Source organism: Capsicum annuum, chromosome 9 (genome assembly GCF_002878395.1).
Source record: "Capsicum annuum cultivar UCD-10X-F1 chromosome 9, UCD10Xv1.1, whole genome shotgun sequence".
NCBI classification, from domain to species: domain Eukaryota; kingdom Viridiplantae; phylum Streptophyta; class Magnoliopsida; order Solanales; family Solanaceae; genus Capsicum; species Capsicum annuum.
This window is the reverse complement of record NC_061119.1, coordinates 83,817,517-83,842,537: the sequence shown is the minus strand read 5'-3', so window position 1 is coordinate 83,842,537 and position 25,021 is coordinate 83,817,517. Positions and strand designations below refer to the sequence as shown.

Sequence of the window (25,021 nt, the reverse complement as noted above, 5' to 3'; positions counted from 1 at the left end):
ACAAGAAATATAGGTCTATTAAGGCTCAAAGATAAGGATCAAGGGACTAATATATCATTTGGTTTAGGAAATTTAGGCTAAAGTGGAAAAATAACAAAAATGTCCTCTGATCATGTCCTAACTGACCACCTTGGAACCTATGTAATAGAAACCAGGAAAATTTGGGATTCTATATACACCGGGAACTAAGTAACGCCTCACACACATATCGAATAGGGTCACATTTCTAGTTAATAGTTATCAAGTTATGAATTTATTTACCACATTTGTTTTATGCATAATTTTAATTCATTATTAGATTCACAGTAGTCCTCAACATCCATATATCATACAGCTATCAAAATTTTTGGAGGGGTATCATTTAAACAAAACAAATAATTTCAGCACCAAACATTTTTCAAAATATATTTATTTCTTCAGATTTAAATTTTCTTTCTTTATTAAACATCACACACACACACAACAAAAATAAAGTTAAACATAAGACATATTTAAAATAGGCATGGTGATTTTGCATTTAAATCATAGTCGACAAGAAAATAAACACTACAACAACAACCCGTGGCGGCTACGTACACCTCTACCCCTCACTAAATATATATGCATTGTTCCAAGTGCATCTTGCAATGTAAAACAAAGAGAAAAGACATACCTAGGTGCACTATGCACTGGATCAAACATCATCAGCATGGGGGCCCTCAGATTAGACCCTACTGTTATCAATAGTGGCCCCTATAGCTGTCGGGACATTCTCACCAATTGCAGCACCGATGGTGGCCAGTATACTCAGTGGTGGATCATGTGGTATGATCGTATAACTTCCCCTCTCAATAATATTAGTTGGTTTTGAACTACCAGCCCCTACAGATATCTTGTGGACCCTTACCTCCCTAGGTTTCTCACTCTGTGCACTCGCTATTTTTGCCGCCTCAATATTTTCTTTTTTTTCCTTATTTTGTGTCTTTTTTTTTCTTTCTCTTATTTTATCCTTCTTGAACTTCAGTATTGTTTATGGGGGTTGAAGCATCAACACCTCAGATATTCTCAACTTTTTCTTTCAGCTGGATCTCTTGAATAATTGGGATAGATTAAACCGACCACTCATATAATTCATCAACTAAGCTTTCGCAACTCTACTATCTTTATCCTTTAATGCCTCCAAGTTTGGTAACTAAGAACCCTCAAGCTGTCGAGCAATCCATGGCTCAAAATCATAAAATCTTCTCTGATTAATCCTACTTTCTTCTCAAATCTTCTTACTAACCCAGGGTTATATTGCCTTCTCCATCAACAACACCTTCAACTCTATGGTGCTCAACCTTTTCATTACATCAGTCATAAAGGACTATATCACTATCATATAGCCAGCCAGAACTGACCTGGATGTAGATGGTCTTGGTACTATAGTAGGAGGTGGAGTAGGGTTACTCGAGGTAATAGCTGCATCAAAAGGCTACGGTTCATACAGCCCAATCTTATCACAAATATCATATATGTTGGTAAATCCAGTAGTGTCATTAGGTCGAAAGAACTCCGTAAATATACCTTTACTGGACTAGTTATGACTAAGGGGTACGAGTCATCAGGTAGAAAGAATGACAAGTTAGTGTTTGTTGGTTAGGTTATGAGTAATCCTAACGAGTCATATGTTAGCTTACGACTCATTAGTAATACTCGTAAGCTGACCAAAAATATCTCATATTATGCATATGTCTCTCCAGTCATTACAACTCCTATAAGGTTTGACTACGACTTGTTTAAGTAAGTTGTAATGTTACCAGAACCCCCACTCTTCTAAACAACCATATTACTAGTGGTTACGAGTTACATAATAACTCGTTTTCCTCTGAGCCATAAAAAAGAGCGAAGCCAGCGTAACATGGGTGGTTAGACTAGTTAGGTCTGATACTCAGTCCTTTCATAGCATACAATATTCAAGAACAAATCTGCACCCCATACATCTATCCTTAAGAACTATTTTAGAGCATAAAATCTATTTTTATTCCTATTACCACAATACATGGAGCAATTCTCAAGAATAGGGCTTGATTACTTTTGTGGACACATATTTGAATAAAGAAATCCACGTAAATTTTACACATTTTTAGGAACCAACTTAATAGATAGATATTTTAAGCATAAAACACTTGCTTTCTACTTGTGACTTGGATTTCTTAACTTTAATGAACTTGTGTGCCCTAACACTTGAGATTCTGGAGTTTTGGCAAGTTTGGTTTGGTTGATATTGTTTTTAGGGATGAGTATGGAGTGTTTTGATGTTGTGGTAGCCGAAGAAAATAGAGGGAGTCACATTTTTAATGATTGGAAGGCCAATCATTTGTCCCTAATTATTTAGTTATCTAATTTGGGATCAGGTCAACCTGCTAGGCCTAAAATATCAATACTGGTTATGACTCCTAAATATCACTCGTAACCATAGCTTACGGGTCATAGAATCCTTCAGTAAAGACTAGAACCTTACCTAGTTCTCCAGCCATTATGACTCAAGGTGACGAGTCATAGTAATTACTACAACGTGTTTTAAAAGTCGTAATGACTCCAGAGACCAATTACCTAAGAGTGGTTTGAGTTCCAGGTCCTTACGACTCTTGCTCACTCGTTATAATGTCTTATTATGACTTGTAAAGAGCCTAGTATGTACTGGTACTAAAAAATTGTCTGGATTAATCTTGCAATCTCCATTCCTGCATATTGAACACATAAGTTACCCTATAGTCTACTAAATACAAAATATGGTTTTCCTTTACCGCACAACACGACATGGATAGGTTGAATACTGAGATTTGCAAACTAGCCCCTTGGGTTACCTCCCATGCAGTGCCTGATTTAACATTGCGACATAACTCAGTTTCCTTGGTTACTCAGACTTCACCAAGGTCTATATCAACAACCACTTTAACTTCTTTAGTGCTTCCTATGTAGTGTTTCACTCTTTACCTATTAACCTTCAATAAGGCTTCACCATACTACTTCAATTCTATAGCACCATATGGCAACCCCCTCACTATAGTGAACAGTCCATACTATCTAGACTTCAACTTGCCTGGAAACAAGGAAAGTCTCGAATTATATGGCAATACCTGGTCACCTAACTTAAATACTTTTATCTTAATTTTTAAATCATGATGCAATTTTTTCTTCTCCTTGTATAGTGCAGAACTCTCATAAGATTAGAGTATAAATTCATCCAACTCATTCACTTTGCTCATTCTCGTGTTTACTGCATCATGCCACTCAAAATTTAGCTTCTTTAACGCCGATAGTGCCTTGTGCTCAAGTTTAACAGGCAAGTGGTATCCATTGAAATACACAAGCTAGTATGGGGAGGCATCAATGGGAGTTTTATAAGTTGTTATATTGGCCCAAAATGCATCATCCAACTTTCTAGACTAACCAGTCCTGTTGGTATTCACTGTCTTCGCTAATATAGACTTTATCTGTCTATTAAACCTCAACATGCCCTCTTGTCAGAAGGTGATAAGGTGTTTCCATCTTATGGTTTAGTCCATATTACTCAAGAAGAATTTTGAATAGGATATTGTATAAATTAAACCCATCATCACACATAATAGCACGTGGAGTGCCAAATTACGAAAAGATATCTTTTTCCAATAGTGCGATAACACTTCTTTCTTCATTATTGGGAAATGCTACACCTTCCACCTATTTAGACACATAGTCTACCACAACCAAGATATAACTCAAACCATACGATCTTATAAATGTCCCCATGAAGTCCACGCCCCGCATATCAAACAGATCCACCTCTAAAATAATGGTTAAGGGAGTTCATGGTACCTCAAAATATTTGCCCGATGCTGGTAATGATGAAAGGGTAGAAAAAAGTCATAAGAATCTTTGTAGATTGTTCGCTAGTAGTACCCACACTACAATATGTTTTGTGTTATACAGGTTCCCCCATGGTGACCTCCAACTGGTGAAGAATGAAAAGCCTCAAGAATGTTCATCATCTAAACCTCAGGGATGCATCTATGGATGAATCCATCCTCATAAATTTTGAATAGATAAGGTTTATCCTAGAAGAATTTCCTTACCTTATGCATAAACCTATTTCTTTGCTTGAAGGTTAAATCCTCTAAGACAAGATCACTTTCCACGTAATTTGAAAAGTCAGCAAACCAGGGAATTAAGTCTTATAATATTGCCAAAATCTACTCGTCTCAAAAAGTATCATTAATTTTAAGCCCATTCCTCGCTTTATACATCGTTTCATACTCAAGTCTGGACAAATAATCGATAACTTGTTTTTCTGTTCCCATTTGGCCTTTCACCTCAAAATCAAACTCTTACAGCAAGATAGCCCAACGAATCCATCTAGGCTTTGAATCTTTCTTATCCATCAAGTATCTTAGAGCTGCATGGTCCTTATGAAAAACAACCTTTGTGCCAAAAAGATAATACTGAAATTTCTCAAAGGCAAAAATCACTGCTAGTAACTCTTGTTCTATCACAGTGTAATTCTTCAAACCAGGGTTCATTGCCTTGTTAGAATAGTAGATTGGGTGCATAATATTTTCTCGTCTGTAGCCTAGGACATCACCTAGGGATACTTCACTTACATCACATATGATCTCGAATGACAAAGACCAATCGGGAGACACTATAATAGGGGTTAACACCAACTGCTCCTTAAAGCACTCAAAAGCCTTCAGACATGCCTCATCAAAATCAAACTTCACCTCTTTATCAAGAAGCTTTCATAAAGGGTTTGTAACCCTTGAGAAATCCTTGTTGAATCGCCTATTAAAACCAGTATGGGCTTAAAAAATCCATATTCCCTTGCCTAAAATTGGTGGTGGAAATTTCAATTTTACTTGAATTTTAGCCTTATTAACCTCTATTCCCCTTTTCGAGATCTTGTGCCCAAGTAAAATTCTTTTTTTACAATAAAATGACACTTTTCCCAATTAAATACAAACTGTCATTCCTCAATTTGGAGTAAAGCATTGGCCAAGTGGATTAAACAGTCACAGAAAGAATCACCAGCCATAGAAAAGTCATCCATAAGTACCTCAGGGGTGTCTTCTACCATGTCAGAGAAGATGGAAATCATGCATCTCTAAAATATGGCAGGAGCTTTGCACAAACCAGAAAGCATTCTTTTGAAAGCAAAGTTTCCATATGATTAAGTAAAGGTTTTCTTCTCCTAATCTTTGATAGCAATCATGATCTGATTGTAACCCGAATTGTCATCCAGAAAATAATACAAGGCCTTTCCCACAAGTTTATCCAGCATCTATTACATGAAGGGCACTGGGAAGTGGTCCTCTGTGGTCCATGTCTTCAGCTTCCTATAGTCTATGCACACTCTCCAACCCATGACTCATCTCGTTATCATGATATCATTTTTCTTATTTGGCACAACAGTAATTCCACCTTTCTTTGGGATGCACTAAATAAGATTGGCCCACTTGCTATCAGCAATAGGGTTAACAACACCAGCATCCAACTATTTAATAATCTCTTTCTTTACCACCTCATATAAATGAGAATTTAGTCACTATTGGTGCTCTATACTAGGAATGCAATTTGGTTCAAGTTGGATTTTGTAAGTACAAATGCCTGTAGAAATATCCATAATATTAATAATCATCCTTCCCATAGCTCTGTTAAACCTTTGCAACACTGATAATAATTTTTCTAGCTCAGTATCCAACAAATCAACTGTAATAATCACTGGCAAGGTGTTTTCGACCCTACAAAATGCATAACACAAGTGGCGTGGGAGGGCCTTCAATTCAAAGACCAGTGGCCTCTCAATTGTTGGACAAACGGAAGGAGAGGTTCTGTTCTTTAAATCAAAATCAAGCTTCTTTTGAGCATAAGTATAAGAACGTCTCCCATATAGAGCACCTACCATCTTGTTGTATTCCTCGACTCTATCACTATCAAATTTCATAATTACTGCTTTTAATTCTTTAAAGTCTATCCTCTCTTTAATTGGAACAATCACTGTATTAACTTTATCATCAACGGTGTCTATTACATACACAACTGTTATATCATCCGTTTGTTGTATTAACCAACACATATTGAAAGTTACATATTCATTGTTGAGTCTAAACCTCATTTTCTTTGAATCCATATCAACCAATGCCCTACCCGTAGCTAGAAAAGGTCTACCTAAGATGATAGGGACTTTGAAGTCCACCTCACAATCTATTATTACAAAATTGGTTTGGAAGATGTAGGATGCCTCATTTACCAACATATCACAAAGAATACCAATCGTCTTTTTCATGGTCTGGTCAGCCATCAACAATCTAATCAATCCCAACCCTAACTGCTTAAACACAACCAACGACATAAGATTAATACTAGATCCTAGATCACATAAAGTCCGATCGAATTTGACGGACCTAATGGTACATGGAATGGTGAGGGCTCCAGGGTCCACATTCTTCTTTATCAATTATCTAGAGGCAACAACACTACGACGATGAACATTATCAGCAGGGTTCTAGCTCACATTCTACTTCCTAGTCACAAAATCTATCATGAATTTCCCCTAACCAAGCATCTGCTTCAATGCCTCTACAAGTTTTATAATTATAGACAGATCTTCAACATAGATAGGAACTTCTGATATTTGCCTTCTTTCTACTTCTTTTCAAATTCTGAGGAAAATGAGGGGGAGGTCTCAGAATATTCTTTATTATGGACTCATCATCCTTTCCCTTACCTTTTTCCTTCATACTATTATTCTCAACATCTAACATTTTTCTAGCTTCAACTTCAGATGCTTCTACAATATCAATAGAGGCATCATTATTTATTGTATTACTCATAATGAGATGGGTGGATCCATAGTTATTTTACCGATCTAAGTGGTAATAGAATGCAATGACTATCATTCTCTAAGTTTTTCATTGTATTACTAGGAAGAGTTTTAGGTTGTCTCTTATTCAATATGGTCGTCATTTGGCCAAACTTCTACTCTAGTTGTTTAATCACGGTAGCATGTGACTCAACATTGCGTAGCCCTAATATATCGGTGTTAATCTCTTTAAGACAACTCTCTGACTTTCTTGGCCTTTGACCAGCTTTGACAACATTGCTTCCATTCTATACCTTTTATCTTGGCTACCTAGTGGAACATATCTACAATTCTTCTTTTTATGGTCATTTTTACGTCTCTAGTCACCATCTCTTTCTCTTCTCTTGTCTTGATACCTATCACCATAACAATTTCAACCATTGTTTCCTTTCCCCTTGTCTTAAAAACCCGCTACTTTATGATCCAAATACTTTGCTTCCTCATCTGTATCAAACTCATAAGCTCTAGAAATAGACCCTTGTGCTCTAACTACATTCACTTTTATAGATATAATTGCAAGAAATTATTTTGTAAGCAACCCAATATACATTCTGAGCTGTGAAACTTCTTATGCTACCATATCATCACCAGCTCTGTAGTCACTAGCATCTCTAGTAGCAGATACACCAGCTCCCTTATAAGCCTCCCAAGTCTAACATCCTCGGTTAGTGATAGAGATTTCATCTATTATTTCCTACACCATATCTCAATAAAGATGCATAAGTACACCTCCAGATATAGTGTTTGTAATCGCCCTTAAGCTAACATTCAGGGATCTATAAAATATCTTTAGAAAACTAGACCCTAGAATTCGGTGATATGGTACCATGCTCAACTTCTTTTTAAATTAAAACTATGCTTCATACATAAACTCTATGGGCAACGACGACAAAATTTGATATCTTCAAAAACTAATCTCCAATAATATATGCCATGATTGATGTCAAATATAGTAACCCAATTTAAGTTGGAGTCGAACCCATAGGGAATATATAGAACCATATCTCAAACTTGAAAAAGTCCATGAGTAGCATGGAAAAGTAAATGGGGGGATTTGGAAATCAACGGTAACAAGTAGCTAAACTTGTATTTTGAGTTTGTAAGCAATCGATGATGAATACTAGGACTATGTTCCCCCTGGATTCTCATCTTTTAGCTGTAGCATACTAGTAGGAGAAAGAATCAATTCAAAAACTATCTTCACAGCTCATAGCAAGTCATTATTGAACTCCTAGGGAGTTCTCCCAGCCATAATAATACCTCAAAGCTTTCTGATCTACTCCTGGTATGGTAAACAAAGTACATATCCCAGTAAATTTTTTAACATAAATACATGTTCGCATCATCTATTGACAATCCTATAAATACACCCTTTAAGTTCAATAACAGTATCATTTAACTAGTGATATAGAACTTTACATTAGGGGTAGCGCAAGAGGAATAATAACTCCTGTCTTTGTAGGCTCAACATAACCTATGTTCTCATCTTCATCATATGGTTATAGATACTAATATTTTGGAATCACTCCATTTCTGCCACCATATTCTCTATAAAAATCACCATCAATTGGTGCTCAATGATCAACTGGTCTTAGCCTAGCTAGTTATGCCTTCTGAGCCAATCGATCTTTCTTATATTCTCTTCTCTATTAAAAAACATATACTAATATTAGCTTTATCTATTTATTAGCAATATTTTATGGATCACCTAGAGTAGGAAGAGGTATAGAAATATGGTCATCCCAAACTCCTCCTGGAACACAATCACGAGCATACTTCGATATCCTTCTTGGTTTTTGAATTTTTTTCTCAAGTTTTGGATCAATAGGGAGTATGGGATTACGTTGACTCCTAGTGATAAGAATACGCCACAACTAACCAACTATGGAACAAAAAATAAAACCCATGAACTTCACCAAATTCAGTCATTGATTCAACACCATCTTTCCTAGCAAAGGCGCCGAAATTTGATGTAGCACAATTCTAACCTCCAAAGAAGTATGTTGCGACTGATGTCAAAAATAGTAACCCAACTCAGGTTGTGGTCAAACCTACAAGGAATATGCATAACCATATCTTGAACTTGACAAAATCCACGAGTAGTACAGATAAGTAAATGGGGGGGATTTGGAAATCAACGGTAACAAATATCCAAAATTGAATGTCACAGTTTTTTAATGATGGAAGATGAACACTTGGACTTTGTTCCCTGTCTTAACAACTCCATAAATTTCTCATGCTTGACCCACCTAACCTACTGCTCTGCGTGCAAAGTTGACAAGCTATGTATTATTAACCGTCTTATGATGGTATTGATAAATCTAACCCTTGACCTTATGAGTATTAGGGTGTCGCCTTATTTTCCCTTTCCTATAAACTCAGTACAACACTTCACCTTTCGAGTCTTGAGTTGATTAGATAAGGTTTGATAGCCACATATCATTGTTGTAACCTCTTTTTCCCAATCTCAATCTCTTTTATAAATACGTTCCCAAATTCGGGAAATACCCAAGCTTCTGCAATATCTTAATATGAAGAAGATTAGAGTACATGCAACTACAGTAGAATAGATGACTCTTCCATTTCCCTTACAGTGTTAATCCACAAAGGTTCCCACAACCCTAGTCAAGAAAATTAGCCACTCATGTTCATGCAACAATCAATAGTAATGAATGAAGAAGACATGTAATTAAATGCACAATAATGAAATAATAAAGTCTAAAATCTCCAATTGAGTATGAAACCAAAAAATCAAGAACAATATTCTCAATGATCAAAGTATGTGAAATAGGTAGGAAATTATCAAAAGTGTGTAACATAATAAAGATATGTCCCTTGGGGTATTTATAGTGTCTCAAACAACAAAGAAAACCTAATCAAAATTAAATAGAAAAACTAGGTCTGCAGTGGTCAAAACTCTGGCAATGAGTCGTTATGTCTCCTTATTACTCATTGTCTTCTGTCGTAGTACCCTTTCTCTCTTTAGTAGCTATGACTCATATAGTAATATTATGATACATATGTTACTAGTCATAGTCACTCCAATAGCTCCTCTTCCTTAGGTCACTTGGGTATGTGGCCTTTATGACTCCTGACCATGAGTCGTACTCAGACATTATGACTTGTAGTCTTCACTCGAAGATAATAAAGCCTCAATCTTCAATTCTTCAGACTATGGTCACTTGATGATTTATTATCTGGGGTGGATTTATGCATCTCAGTATTGTTATCCGAGCTTATTTTGTCTTGTTTTGAGGACAACTTGTGTAATTAATGAGTGAATAATGATATAATTTCTCATATAAGTGTTTAATTACTTTATTACATTTTGTATGGTGTCTTTGAAACAAGTTTGTACTTAATTTGGACACTCAGAGTTCAAATGAGAAAAGTAGTGTTACAAGCTTCAGCTAGGGATTTGTCTAGTTGATCTCTATGGATTCTAGTAAGTGTAAGGAGATAATAAGGTTATTATTGTATAATTATGTGTGTAAAAACTTTTTTATTGTCTTCAAGATTCAATTAGATCAATACTAGAGTCGAACAATAAGTTAAAGATCAAAAAGGGTACAACAAGTTCTTAGCTTAAGTTTCTAGTTCGTTGTCCTTGATATTATGTTGTCTTGAGCTCTAATACATGGTTTTTGATGATATATTATGCTTATTTAGTTGATTATGATTATATATGGATGATATAAAGGCTGTAAATTAATGGAAATGCCACACGAGGCTTGGGATGGAAGGATAAGTGCATGAAACAAGTTTAAGAGTCAAATTGATGTCATGAATGCATGGGGCATCGCGGACCTTGGTATATTCTATACAAGGGATTTTTTGGACATGGATATGTCCTATAGTATTACTTTAAAGTGTGTCATCATTACGAGGGTACATCGCATACCCTAATCCATGGAATAGATGGGGTGACGCAAACCTTTTCTACAAAACGGCCAAATTGTCCTCATAAATAAGAAACTTAAACTTGATGTTAGACACCTTGGAAGGATTTGAAACTTGAAGAGGGGTTCAAAAACACTTAAATTATAGGTTTTCATTGTTTATTTTAGTTTATTTATGGATTTGATCATGTATTCATCTATGGTGATTATGAATATGTCCATGAGTGGCTAAACAACCTCTTCCGGGGGTTAAGGCCAAGAACATGATTAATATTGCTTTAAATTGATTTGATTTTGGATGCTCATAATATTTGGTTATTTATTCATACTTTTTATAAATATTTTAAATATTTTATACCCTTAGAATACATCTATTATTGCCTTTGTGAAGTCGAGAAGGGGAATAAGAGGATAGAATGTGGGGGTAAATAGAGTAGGATTATAAGCTTTTGTAGAATGAAGTTGTAATTTGCATATAGGATAGAGATATACCTATGTGTCCTATTTGGTTTACTACAGGTTGAAATATAAATGTGTTTATCTTAGCTCTCACATCCCCTCTCAATAATGTAGATGTAAGGCTAAGTTAGATAGGTTATTAGAGGCTCGAGAGGCCATGATCATAATATCAACCACGTGAATCAACAACCAAGATAATTAATCTAACCAATGAAGTTCAATAGCGTAGTATGATTGTTCCCAGAGCCTTAACCCTGGGTTTCTCCTTATTGATTGTCTAAGAAATGTACTTTTACGCATTGTCTACTTTGCTTTTAGTCTACAACTCAATAAACTCTTTTGGTTCATTTCACATCAATTTAATCTTAACTGTTAACTAAAATGTGATATTTGTTACAACAAGTCTCTATGAGATCGATACTTGGATTCTAGAGGGCCACTTTACTACTAGGTAAGACCATGTACACTTGCATGTGCGCTCAAGCGCAATAAGTTTTCAGCATTATTGTCGGGGAATTATAAATAGGCAACTATCTTATTTTTAGTTTAGCTATATTGAGTTGTACATAGCTTAGTATTTTTTTCCTCTTTTTAGTTTCTTTTACTTTTTATCATGTTTCTTGATATGTAGCTTAGGATAGATAGTTTTTGAGTGATGATGATTCTTGTTATTTTTGTGGGGGATCCCATCAAGAGGCTTTTTGTCCAGATTTTGATGGAAGTGCATGGATGGGATGTTCAAAAGATAAGTTGGATACTATCCTATCTGTGGAGCAAACCACAAGTTGGTGTGTGGTTTGTGGCAATAGTGGTCACTCTGTAGATATATGTAGTGAAAATCTCGAGTCAGTCAATTTTGTGGTAAATTCTCAAAGGCCAAATGATAGTAATACCTATAACCAAAAGTGACAGACTCAGGCACCAAACAATTTGTAAAACAACAACTAAAAGTAGTAGTTTCAGCAAAATCAGTAAAACACACAGGCCAGTAACATAAAGGACATGTTATGGAAGATCATGACCACCCAAGAATATATGGTGGTTGAACTAAAAAATCAGCAAGTACTTCAAAAGAATTTCGAGCATCAGTTAGGGCAATTACAGCAAACCCAAAATGCAAGGACTCAAGGTGGTTTGCCAAGTGATACTAAACCTCCTAAATAAGTAAATGCAATCACTTTGAGAAATGATAAATAGCTGAATGAAAGGACCCCAAAGACAACAAAGAAGGTAGATAGAGAGTTGGCTCCCTGATAATATATCGACAAAGTTAATGATAATTTGAGGAATTTTGAGTACTTAAAAATAAAAGTTGTTGAACAGTTTAAGGACAGACCACAACCACCATATCCATAGAGGCTGAGAAAGGCAAATGAGGATACTAGCTAATTTGTGGAGAAAACAAAAGAATTGTATCTATTCAACTATCATCTTTGTCTTTAGACTAAAATTAAGAAAGTCAATAAGAGTGAGTATGTTGTGGATGGTGTAAATTTTTAAGTGGAATTAGTTAGGCCTCATTCAAAGAAATTTTCTACAGAATGATTAGATGATGACATATTTATACAGTCATCTGAAATAATGGAAGAGTGTTGATATAAGGAACAAGAATCCTATATTCTTAATTTTGCACCAGAAAAGTAACACAAAAACATACCTCACTATAAGGCTGAGTGGTTAACCATGCACTATCCATTACTCAATTAACTCATCTTTATACCATCACCCTATGAGAGAAGCAAAAAGATGGATGCAAGGTTGGGGGTTAAATTTATATCCTTAAGGTGGAGGAAAAAGTTGATGTGGGTCATGCCACGACACTAAATCATGCACTGCTTGGGAGAAAATCCAAGTTAAGGTAGGTTTTATTTTTAGTATTTTTAGTTTTTACTTTACTAGTTTTTGTTTTGTTGAGTCATAGGTTGATGGGAAGTCTGAGTACCAGAAACCTAAGCTAAGGAGCATGATGAAGACTAAGTGTGGGGTCCCAAGACCCTCTTGATGTAAAAATATGCTACTAGCTTGGCCTAAAGGTTTTAGGGAGTATTTCTATCTCTACTTTAAAGTATACTTTGGGGAAAATATAGAATTTTAAGTGTGGGGTAGGGAAATTCCCAGTTTTAGGAGTAATTTTAAAAAAACTTATGTTAAGAATAATTGGGATATTCTTGTTGGTGCTATATGTGATGACATGATGCAAGTTTTTAGATTGTAAAGAACATGTGGACTGTGTGAATTATTACTTTTGAGACTCCTGTGATCTAGTTTATGACTCTTGTACTTCTTGGCTTAATGTTGAATTCATGGGATTGTTTGGTTGAGAGTCTGTAATGATCATACTTGAGTTGAGCATGTTCCATATTTATGTGAGGTTGTTATGTATTCCTTGTTGCACTTGATGTCTAGAACTTACCTGGTGTGTATGTAAAGCAAAATAAAGAGTGTGGGTTTGGGAGATGATATAGGCATTTCTTTGATAGCCATGTTATACCCTTTTTCAGACCTACCAGTGTGCATAATCTTAGTTAACCCCACTGAGCCTTTAGCTTATTCTTTGGTAGCGTCATATGTAGCCTAGTCCTTGTCTTTGATTGACCATAATTTGATCTAGAGCTCCTAAGAACTTTACTGTAAAATTAATTAAGTTAAGGAATTTGAAATTCAAGTAGGAAAAGGTGAAATTAAATCCCCAAAGTAATAATTATTGGTGTGTAAAATTGATGTGTTGTGGTTGGGAGTGAAAGAAATTTGTGCTAAAATTTGAATTGTAAAATAATAGACAATACCTCCTCCTATATTGCATGTGAATAAGATTAATGATATGGGTCAAAAAAATATGCGTGTAGATATAAGTGGGTAAATTAGTTGATAGAGGTAATTAAATAAATAGTGTGACGTATTAAATTGCTTAAGGAAGATTATCACTATTATTGGCCAGAATAGTTCCTACCCGTCCCTTAGAATTCATTACAACCCTTAAAGATCTACTTTGTATTAAGCTTCACCACTCTTATATTAGTGGAGTACTACACTAAGGGCAAGCCTATGGTTCATCTTGTGTAATTTATGAAATCTTTATGAGAGTGAGCATAATTTGATTATTCTACCCATTTTGTAAAAAATTGTATCTATGTGAGTGGTTATGGGTAAATCTCTTGTGATGAGAGCACATGTTTGATGATTGTTGGGTGATTTATATGATGTCTTTAATTGAGCAATATGTATTTGTTTACCAACTTGGTGAGTCAATTCTTTAGGCTAGGTTGTTTTGGAGTAGTATTCATGAGATTTCAATTGTGTGTATAACATGCTTATTGTAGAAACTTGCATTCTATGTAGTCATTATAGTACTAGATTGAGTTTATTGCTTTTACTAAAAGTGGGGAGTCTCCTTAGCTTTTAATGATCAGAGTAAAGATTTGTTCAAGGACGAACAAGGCTTTAAGTATAGGGTGATGGTTTGAGGTGGATTTATGCACCTCAGTGTTGTTATTCGTGCTTATTCAGTCTTGTTTTGAGGAATACTTGTGTAAATAATGAGATAATAATGAAATAATTGAGAATCTAAGTGTTTAAGTACTTTATTACAATGTTTATTGTGTCTTTCAAATAAGTTTGTACTTAATTTGATCACTTAGTGTTCAAATGAGAAAAATAGTATTACAAGCTTGAGCTAGGTGTTTGTCTAGTTGATCTCTATGGATTTTAGTGAGTGTAAGGAGTTCCCAAGGCTATTATTGTATAATTATATGTGGAAAAACCTTTTTATAGTTTTCAAGATTCAATTTGATCAAGCCTAGAGTGGAACAATAAGTTAAAGAACAAAATGGGCAAAACTTGTTCTTAGCTTAAGTTTCTAGTTCGTTGTCCTTGATATTATGTTGCCTTGAGCTCTAATCCGCTGTGTTTAATGCTATAATATTCTTTTTTAGGATTAATATGATATATGTATGATACAAAAACTTGAAATCAAGTGAAAACAATACCACAACGCTTGGGATGGAAGGACAAGTGCATGAAACAAGTTTAGGAGTCAAATTGAGGTCGTGAATACATGGGGCATCGCGCATGTTGGTACATGATATGTAGGGGGTGTAGTGGGCATATATATGGATTAAAATATGACTTTCCAGTGTTCTACCATGATGATTTCACGTCTCACATCCTAGTTTATGGAATAGATGGGGCGACGCGGACCTATTCTACAAACTGACCAAATTGTCCTCCTATAAATAGGACACCTGAACTTGATGTTAGATACCTTGGACGGCTTTTAAACTTTGAGTGGGGATGGAAAACACTTAAATTAGGGTTTTTATTTATTTAATCTAGTTTATTTATGGATTTGATCTTTTATTCATCTATGGTGATTATGAATATGTCCATGATTGGCTAAACACCCATTTTCCAGGGTTAAGGCCAAGAACATGATTACTATTGCTTTGAATTGATTTGGTTTTCATTTCTTATCATATTTGGTTATTTATACTTTTTATAACTATTTTAATGATTTGCTACCCTTAAAATACATCCATTAGCGTCTTTGTGAACTCTAGAGGGGGAATAGAAGGATAGAATGTGGGGGTAAATAGAATAGGATTATAAGTTTCTACAAAATGAAGTTGTAATTTGCACGTAGGATAGATATATACCTATGTGACCTATTTGGTTCACTACGATATAAAATATAAATGTGTTTAGCTTAGTTCTCACATCCCCGCTCAACGAGGTAGTTGTGGGGCTAAGTTAGATAGGTTATTAGAGGATCAAGAGACCATGATCATAATATCAACCCCGTGAATCAACAACCAAGATAAGTATTCTAACAAATTAAGTTCAATATCTTATTATGATTGTCTTCAGAGCATTAACCCTAGGTTTCTCCTTATTGATTGTCTAAGAAATTTACTTGACGCATTGTCTACTTTGCTTTTAGTCTACAACTCAACCAACTCTTTTGGGTACTTTCACATCATTTTAATCTTAATTTTTAACTAAAATTCAATAGTTATTCAAAAAAGTCCCTGTGGGATCGATACTTGGCTTCTAAAGGGCCACTTTACTACTTGGTTAGACCACATACACTTGCATGAGCGCTTGGGCACAACAATTTTCTACTAGGAGTCATAGCCAAACTTTATGACTCGTAGCCTTCCATTACGTAGTTCCTCAGTTTTTCCTCAGCCACTGTTCTTTTTACAAATTGGTCTATGAGTCTTAAGGTGACTTGACGACTCAAAGCCTTGCTAGTATCTCACTTTTTTGGAGCATTTTCTTATATTTTTAATTCCATGACACTTCCTACCTATTTTCCCTACAAAACACATAAAATACATATCATATCTAATGAAACTACCTGATTTAGTGCGTAATTTCTCTATTTTAAGCATCAAATGTGCTATGTTGTGATGACACATCAATATTACACCTTAGCAGAATTTTATTAGTTTAGCTTTCCTATTTGATATTTTGTTAATACTTCATTCAGTGCTCATAGCAAATACCATACATGGGTTAGCTTAAGGTCACTTGTGGTCTTAAGTACCGTCTTACGACTAGGGGTAGTCTTATGTCGTTAAAAAACTTGGTATCAGATCCTAAGGTTTTTAAAGTGTCCTAGGGTATCTGAAAACCGCATTGAGTAGAGTCTTGTGCATGGGTGTGAATCATGTCACCCTTATGGGCAAGGGGCTACGAGGTATTTTAGGAAAATTTTCCTTCTTTCAATATTCATATCGTGTAAGTGAGCGCGAGCTCTATTCAATACCCTTTTCTAACTTATACTTCATCTGTTTATAGAAAATACCCCCCAAAAAAAATAATGGGAGAAGGATAGATGATCAGCCTATACCACCACTAATTCAGGAAGATCCTTTGAATGAATATATTTTCTATGCTAAATTTAGGACCTCTTTCACTATTTTGGCCCAGACTGTGGCTGCTCAGAATAACCAGTTGGTTGTTGACCCACCCAATCTAGTAGAAAGTACGACAACAGCTAGGATTCGAGACTTCACTCAGATAAATCCTCCATTATTTTTCAGGTTTAAGTCTGAGGAGAATCTGCAAGAGTTTTTTTATGGTAGGCAGAGAGTAACAGCTATCTTGGGTTTTACTGCTAGTGAGAGTACTGACTTATCCACTTAGCAATTACACGGAGTGGCTCATACATGGTTCAAGTAGTGGAAGGATGACTTGGGTTTGAGGTAGGACCTATAGAGGAGGAGGATTTTGCTATGGCTTTCTTAGATAGGTTTTTCCCACTTGACTTGAAAGAGGCCAAAGTGCAAGAGTATATAAATCTAAAACTGGGTAACATAAGGTATGAAGGAGTACTTACTCAAGTTTACTCAATTAGAGAGGTATGATCCGACTATGGTGGCTAATTCTAGGGACAAAATAAGTAAGTTTGTGTCTGGGGTGTCAGATGGTGTAGCCAAGGAGTGCAGGAAAGCTATGTTGATTAAGGATATAGACTTTTTATATTGGTGGCTTATGCTCAGTAGAATGAGGGGGAGAATCTTAGAGAGAAGAAAAGAGAGAATAAGAGGGCTAGAACCAGTAACTTCAACTTCTCAGAGCAAAAATCTAATGGTGGGAATCATCCTCAGGTCTGCCAAAATTTTTTAGCCCCAGCCCCATCTTCAGCTAGTGCCTAAGCTTAGACAAGAAAATGCGGCTAGAGCATCAGGCTCTAAGCCCCAGGGTAGCTTGAATAGTGGTCGTACCAACCCACTTTACAAGAGATATGGTAAGAATCATTAGGGAGAGTGCAATGAAGGCAATGGTGTTTGTTTTGGATGTGGAAAGCTAGACCACATACTCTCTTTTGAGCTATATTGATTTCACAATATAGATTTGGACGCTTAGTTCTTCTATTGCCCTCAGTTAGTTCAGTGCCAATCAACAGGAGTTGTGGTGAGGACTCATCCATCAAGGATAAGTTATTTGTAGTTGTTTTTAGTAATTCCTTTTTTTCAGTTAGTCATAGATAGTTAGGGGATTTTCCAATCAACTCCTCATGTTTATAAGCTTTCAGATATTCAGGTTTGTTTTTCAGTTTTATCAAAAGTTCAGATATGTTAGGTATTGTTTCAGTATTACACCTTGACATAATTTTTTTGATTTAGATTTCTCAAATGATATTTTGTTAATACTTCTTTAAATCATGGGTTAGCTTGGGGTTACTTGTGGCCATAAGCACTGTGTTATGACTAGGAGGTAGTCTTGGATCGTGACACCAGCTTAGAGTTTTAGCCTCAAGTTGCATTCTTAAGTTCTAGGAGGGTAGGGTTAAAAGAATGATAACATTTAAATGGTTTAAGGCTTGTAATGCAGTTGCCAAAGAAAGGTTCAAAGGCTCAAAAGTGGAATACTGGGATTTCATTCTAGCACGAGTAGACTTTCTAGGATAAAGTGGTTTTCCATGATTACAAAGAATCCCTAACATCATTCCTCCAACCATGTTCTATTAAGATTATATTTGAAAGAGCAATGGGGAAAGTTCTAGATAAAACAAGCTCACATGAGAATCAATCTACTAAGCTCACCGTACATCGCATGCAACCTATTCTACAAGGGTCAACTGCATCCCCTATTTTAGGAAAAATAAGTTAATTGCTACACACTTCTTATTAAAGAATTTGGAGTCACAAAAAGAGGTAAAGTGCTGTTACAAAATCATTCATGTCTATGCCCTTGATTTTCACAAAAATTTTTGGATAAAGGGGGTGTTGTCTTTGCATTTCACCATGCAAGATTGACTATTGTTGGAACAAAATCAAGTCTTCATCTCACATTCGAGATCTCATAAGGTCAAACCATATGCCTACTTCCCTAATTTGTAATGCCACGAGTACTTAGACTTTCCCTGTATTTATAGCTCAAAACCTCAAACACAATGATTTTCCCTTAAGAATGTCTTCTCTCAATCTATCATAAGGAAAGGATCATCCCACACCATATTAAAACAGAAACAAAAACTAGAAATGAAAAATAAAAGTGATTAATCCACAAATCATAGGCAATATTAGAAGGCCCAATATTACAACCCAAATCAAATTATGCAAATAATTCAAAATTAAATCATCTAACTAAAATGTAAAGCATCAAAATGAGCTTCTAAACAATAAAAAATCAGGAATCAAATATGAAATAAATACGGAGAGGGGCACCCCCAATTAAAGTGCTTGCAGTGTCCTCAACATATATAATGAAAGCAAAAAAAGAGTTTAAGCGGCTCTCTGAAATCAACTGAAGTACTTCCATCACTCCCAGTCTCCTCATCATCATAATCAGTATATGGCTCATCATCATCTATCAATGTAGGTGGGACCTCATCCTTAAAATCTACTCTGGAGGAAGAAAGTCCCTTTATGGGCTTCAAAACTTTCCACAAGCCCTTCACCCCTTTCCACATGTGGGTGAAAAATTGTCTTTTTTCTTCTCTCTTCTCCTCATTTTATCATGAGAATCCTTTAGCTCCTGATGTGACCATGCCAAGGAAAACTAGGCCCGCTCATCCCTGGAGATAGTAGCTCCATACTCTCTCTGATCCTCAAAACCTCTCATAATAAGTCCTGGCAATGTAGGAGTGGTGAGTGGTAGAAGGCTCTGCCAATCCTTAAGGTAGGTTAAATACCAACTTCTTCCCTATCCATATCTAACTTGAGAGTTCCTGAATGGACCTATTGAGGATGTCCTACAAGGATCAACACCATCATCCACCGATTTACCCAAGTCGATCTTTCTCTTTTTTCACTATGATAGAACACCCTCACCATGTATTTTCAATGAATAAATTGTCATCTTAGGGGATATCCAGTTGTCCCCTAGGTACTTCTCAACTTCATACCTCATGCATAACTCAGTGATCAAAGATGGAAAAAAGGGCATGGGGCCACCTTTGTTCTTGAAATGCTAGATATTCGAAAGCACAAAGTGTCCAACATTCAAAGGAATGTTATCCATTAGGCAGGCTACCATCTGGGCTTGCATAATAGGTACATTAGTCATGTTGGTAGTTAGTGAGACATGGCTACAAATGATTGTCAACCAAATCCGAGCCTCTACCATGAGATCATTCATTATTATCCCTATTTTTATGGCAGCCCAAGAGACATCTCTTCCTGGGCATAGCTGAGCAGCTAACCAAATTTCAGGGGCACAACTCTTATCCTTGTATCCTCCTATATCGGCATCCGACAGACCATAGACTTCATTATTCTATTCATCCCCAAAACAAACTTCTTTTCCCTAGATTATCATAACTGGTTCAGAGATTTTCACTATGCTGAGATTTGCATAGTGACCCATTTCTTATTAGACCACCATGGATATGGAGCAAAGCATCTCCAACTTGTGGCCACCAACCTCTCATATAAAGTCGGGAGTTTTTTAGGCAGTTTTTCTATTGATATGACCTACTCAGGGAGTAAATTACTCCTGGAAAGATCCTTATAATATACTTTCTGACATTCAACAGCCATGAAATAGGTTTGATCATAGTTTGCCATATTTAGCTTTAAAAATTTTAAAATAATACAAAGCATTAACAATTAGTATAATCATGTGAAAACAATGTTGTGTGACTTATTTAAGCTAAAGAAATGGTTCCTAGGTCAAATTTGACCTTAAAATGAAAATTCAGGGTTTTGGACATGACTACTAGGAAACTCTAAGATTTTGCGATTGCAGGGCACTGGATTACGATTGCATTACCGTAATTACAGTCTGGATACCATGATCATAGTACTTGAAGCTACAGGCCTACAAAGGTTCCCGACCAAGAATGCAAATGTTTTATATCACTTCATGTTATAACAAGTAAATGACATAGAAAAACATGAAACACAAATCCTAAACACTCAATCATTCCCTTAAACCATGAAAAAAACATCAAGGAACTCATTCGGGCATTTTACCAAACACTTGGTGTACACCTATATTTTATCCTAAATTTCAACAATTTTGGGTACCCAAGACTTCCCTAATGATGTGCACACCACAACAACTGTCATAGCACCAAACAATATCAATTTAGATACTAATTAAGCACATAATTCATAGATACACACAATTGTCCTCAACATGCATTCTAAGCCTAAAATTTAAGCATAAAAGAAAAGATTTGAAGGAAATACCGTATACTTGGATGCAAATAGGGAAGCCCATCACTTTTACAATGATTAAAACTTAAAGAAATTTGTGTAATTGAAGGGAGGTGAGTGTGGAAAACATTTTGAAGGCGGTTCCCATTCTAAAACTACTCTAATTGCAATCGTAGTAATGGAAACATAATTGCGGTGAGGCGAGGACCTCAATCATGGTACCTGAGGCATGGTTGGGTAATCCTGAGTTTTAAGGTGCGATCATGATCTGAGTGTCGCGATCGCAGTACCTAAGACCAGATTCACAACCCTTATTTTTTAGTTGTTCCACCTCCACTTAATTCTACTTCACCTATTATTTTTCAATTTCTAAAATGCATCTTTGGGGTGCCATAATTGTATAGATTAATAAAAAACAAACACATAAAATACTCTAATAATTAAAATGCAAAGGATACGGGACAAATTTATGGGAATGATGGGTTACCTCCCATCCAGTGCCTTATTTAATGTTGTGGTACAACGTTCAGCTATCATCAATTTGGATTCTTGAGGTGTTGTGATCCAAGTTCCCTTTCTTTATCCACAACATCAATCACAGACAGCACTTGTAACTCTGTTGGTTTCTTTTTGATTTTGTACACATAAAAAGAGACTTTATCATCATGTACTCCAAACTTCATCTCTCTACACTCCATATCATCTAGAGTTCTCCCAATTGCTTAAAATGGTTTTCCGAGTATGATTGGTATCTTATGATTGATATCAGAATTGAGTACTACAAAATCTATTGGAAGGATGAACCAGTCAACCTTAACTAACACATCAAATAATATGCCCATCAAATTTTTAATTGAAAGATCTTCCATCAAGAGTCTCATTATGGTGTGTGTAGTAGCACCCAACCCTAGCCTTTGATACACAACACATGGCATCAAATTTATAGTAGCACAAAGGTCTTATAATGACTTTTCAAATTTGTGCATCTCAATGGTGTAAAGTATTGTAAATGTACCCAGGTCCTTCTTCTTCTCTGCCAGGTCATTTGACATGATAGCACTACAACTATCTGTGACTTTAATAATCTCACAATCCAAAAGTCACTTTTCAAACATCAAGTTATTCATGAACTTAGAATACCCTGGGTTCTCTTAAAGGTCTTCTAACAATGGGATATTGATCGAGTGTTTGCTAAGTTTTGCAAGGAACTTTGTGTACTTGTCTTTGTCATCTTTCTCATTTAACCTTTGTGGAAAGGGTGGAGTGATTTTTATTTAGGGTAACGGAACACTTTTAGGTTATTCTATATTTTGCTTTTCATCATAAATCCCATTAGGAGTCTCCTCCTCATCACCCTTTGTTTCAAATATCATTGGTTCTTTATCACCAACTTCATGATGCTTTGGAGTGCTATCACTTGTGTTTTCAAACCACTTCTCTTTGAACTTACTTGTTACTCAAGAGACTTCTTATCAACCTCAACCATATTTTCACCAAGATTTCTACCACTTATAGTGACAGTTTCCATCACATGGGCATCATTTTTAGGATTGACCACCGTGTCACTAGGTAAACCTCTTTTTGGCGTAGCATTGAGTTGTCTCCAGTTGTTTGATGGAGGACAAATAATACATGATTATTTTCTTTAATTGAGAGAAGGTACTTTTTATCTCTCTTACCATTTTGTTGGTACCTTCAACTCACATCAAAATCTAGGCAAGGTCATCCTCTATTTTAAATTTTTTTGAGTTCACCAAGCTTGATTCCTTATGCTTAAAACAATCATAAGGGGGCACATATCTATCATATCCTCTTTCCTTGTCCCTTTAATCATAGTGTATATCCCACTCTCTATCACGCCAATCATGATCCTAGTCTCAATTGTTCTAACTTAATTCCCGTCTTACTTTTAGTAGACAGGGCGAGAACCCCCCCGAATGGTTTGTTAAGAATCTTATCTCTTCATCGAGTGACTTAGATTCATCCTCATCATAAATTTTGGCACCTTTTGAGGCAATGACATTGATTGCTGTAGAAGGTGCTCCCATTACATGTTTGGTGAGGAGATCTAATTGGGTCATTACATTAGCCATATTTTCATCTCTTTCCTTGTCCTTCATTGCGTGCTCTTTGTTGACATAATATGCAATGGGGGACCCTATGTCTACTTTGGAATCCCGAGTGTGCTACCCCCAATTTGTCTTAGTGACTTGCTCAAATAGATTCAACACAACGCCATATGATGACATCACAAGAGAACCACCTGATGCATTGTCCACCACTATCTTGTTTAGTTGGTACAATGCCCTATAAAAAATTTTAGAGGAGCTTCTTCTCTAAGACCTCATGGTTAGGGCATTGCATGAGTTTTCCATTGAACTTTTTCCACACCTCATATAAGGGCTCACCACTAAGTTGATGAAAATTTGTGATTTTATCTCTTAGTTGTACCATTCTAGATAAAGCAAAATATCTATACAAAAAGGCCTCCATATGTTTAAACCAAGTGTAATAGACCCAGCAGGTATTGATCTCAACCAGAAAACTGATTCAATGGTTAAAAAGAATAAGAAAAGCCTCAATCGAATCGACTCTTGAGTAGTATTGGCAATATAAAATAGGGCACACACCTCAATGAAATTTTCCATATGTAGGTTTGCATCTTAATGTTCTTGGACCCCGAATAGACCTTTCATTTGTAACATATGAAGAATAAAACTCATGACAAAAATGCCTTATTTTCCTTGTCCGATGGGATATAGATGGCACTTACACACCCCACATTATTAAAATGATCCTCATCCTCGAGGTGACCAATAAATGAGTCGTCATTTCTCCTATTGTGGCTCATAGTGTCGTGATTACATAAAAGATCACCTAACAAAAGAATAAAAACAACAAACAAGGTAATCAAAAGTACTATGACTAAGCCAAGTTCACTAACAATACCGCAATAGTGAAAACTAAGCTTCACTCCCCGACAATGGCACCCTTTTTTATACCGCTCAACTTACAGCATCATTTTGATGTAATACAATTGCTTTCAATATATACCCAACAAGAATTGGGGTCAAATCCTCGAGAAGTGCCAGATAGCTTTCAACACTATGCGTGTTGAGAGTTAGCTATGTGTTAACCCATAATGCAAAATTAAAACAAAACATAAAAGTAAATTGGGGGATTGAATGTAGGAATTAGTTGGACACAATCACCAAATCACTCTAATAAGAGATCAAACAATTGTTAAATTTTCCAAATTGTGAGGGATCATGGGACTATGTTCTCCTAAGTAGTGTTTATGCATGGGTAATAAAAAGTTAGTCCAAGTTTTAGCTAAGGGTCTTGGGTAGGCTAGATTTATGGTCTTAGTGTTAATCTTTCGAGAAAAGACTAAATTTCACTCATGGATTCTTTTGAACACCTCATGAACATGACAAGTTCAACAATCCCTAACCTCAAACTAGCATCCTTATTTCTAAGATGATTCTTATGAACATAGCCAACTCAACTAACAGCCTTATTTCTAAGACAGTGATAACAAACAAGCAAATTCAAGATGTTGCTTGCAATCACTCTTCACCCATATCCCTCTTTCATGGATGATATGGGATCTAATGCAATTGGGGTTTTCACCCATAATTCTCAATTCAACCATAGAGTAAAAGCAAAACCCATCACTATTAATGAATTATTTG

The 25,021-nt window shown here is 35.8% G+C and overlaps 1 non-coding gene across 1 annotated transcript; it reads left to right on the top strand.

The window, feature by feature from the left end:
* The first annotated feature begins 23,667 nt into the window (after positions 1 to 23,667).
* On the top strand, positions 23,668 to 23,773 carry LOC124887613. Its single transcript, XR_007045378.1, has one exon. It is a non-coding gene; the product is annotated as a small nucleolar RNA R71 (small nucleolar RNA).
* Positions 23,774 to 25,021: the final 1,248 nt, after the last annotated feature.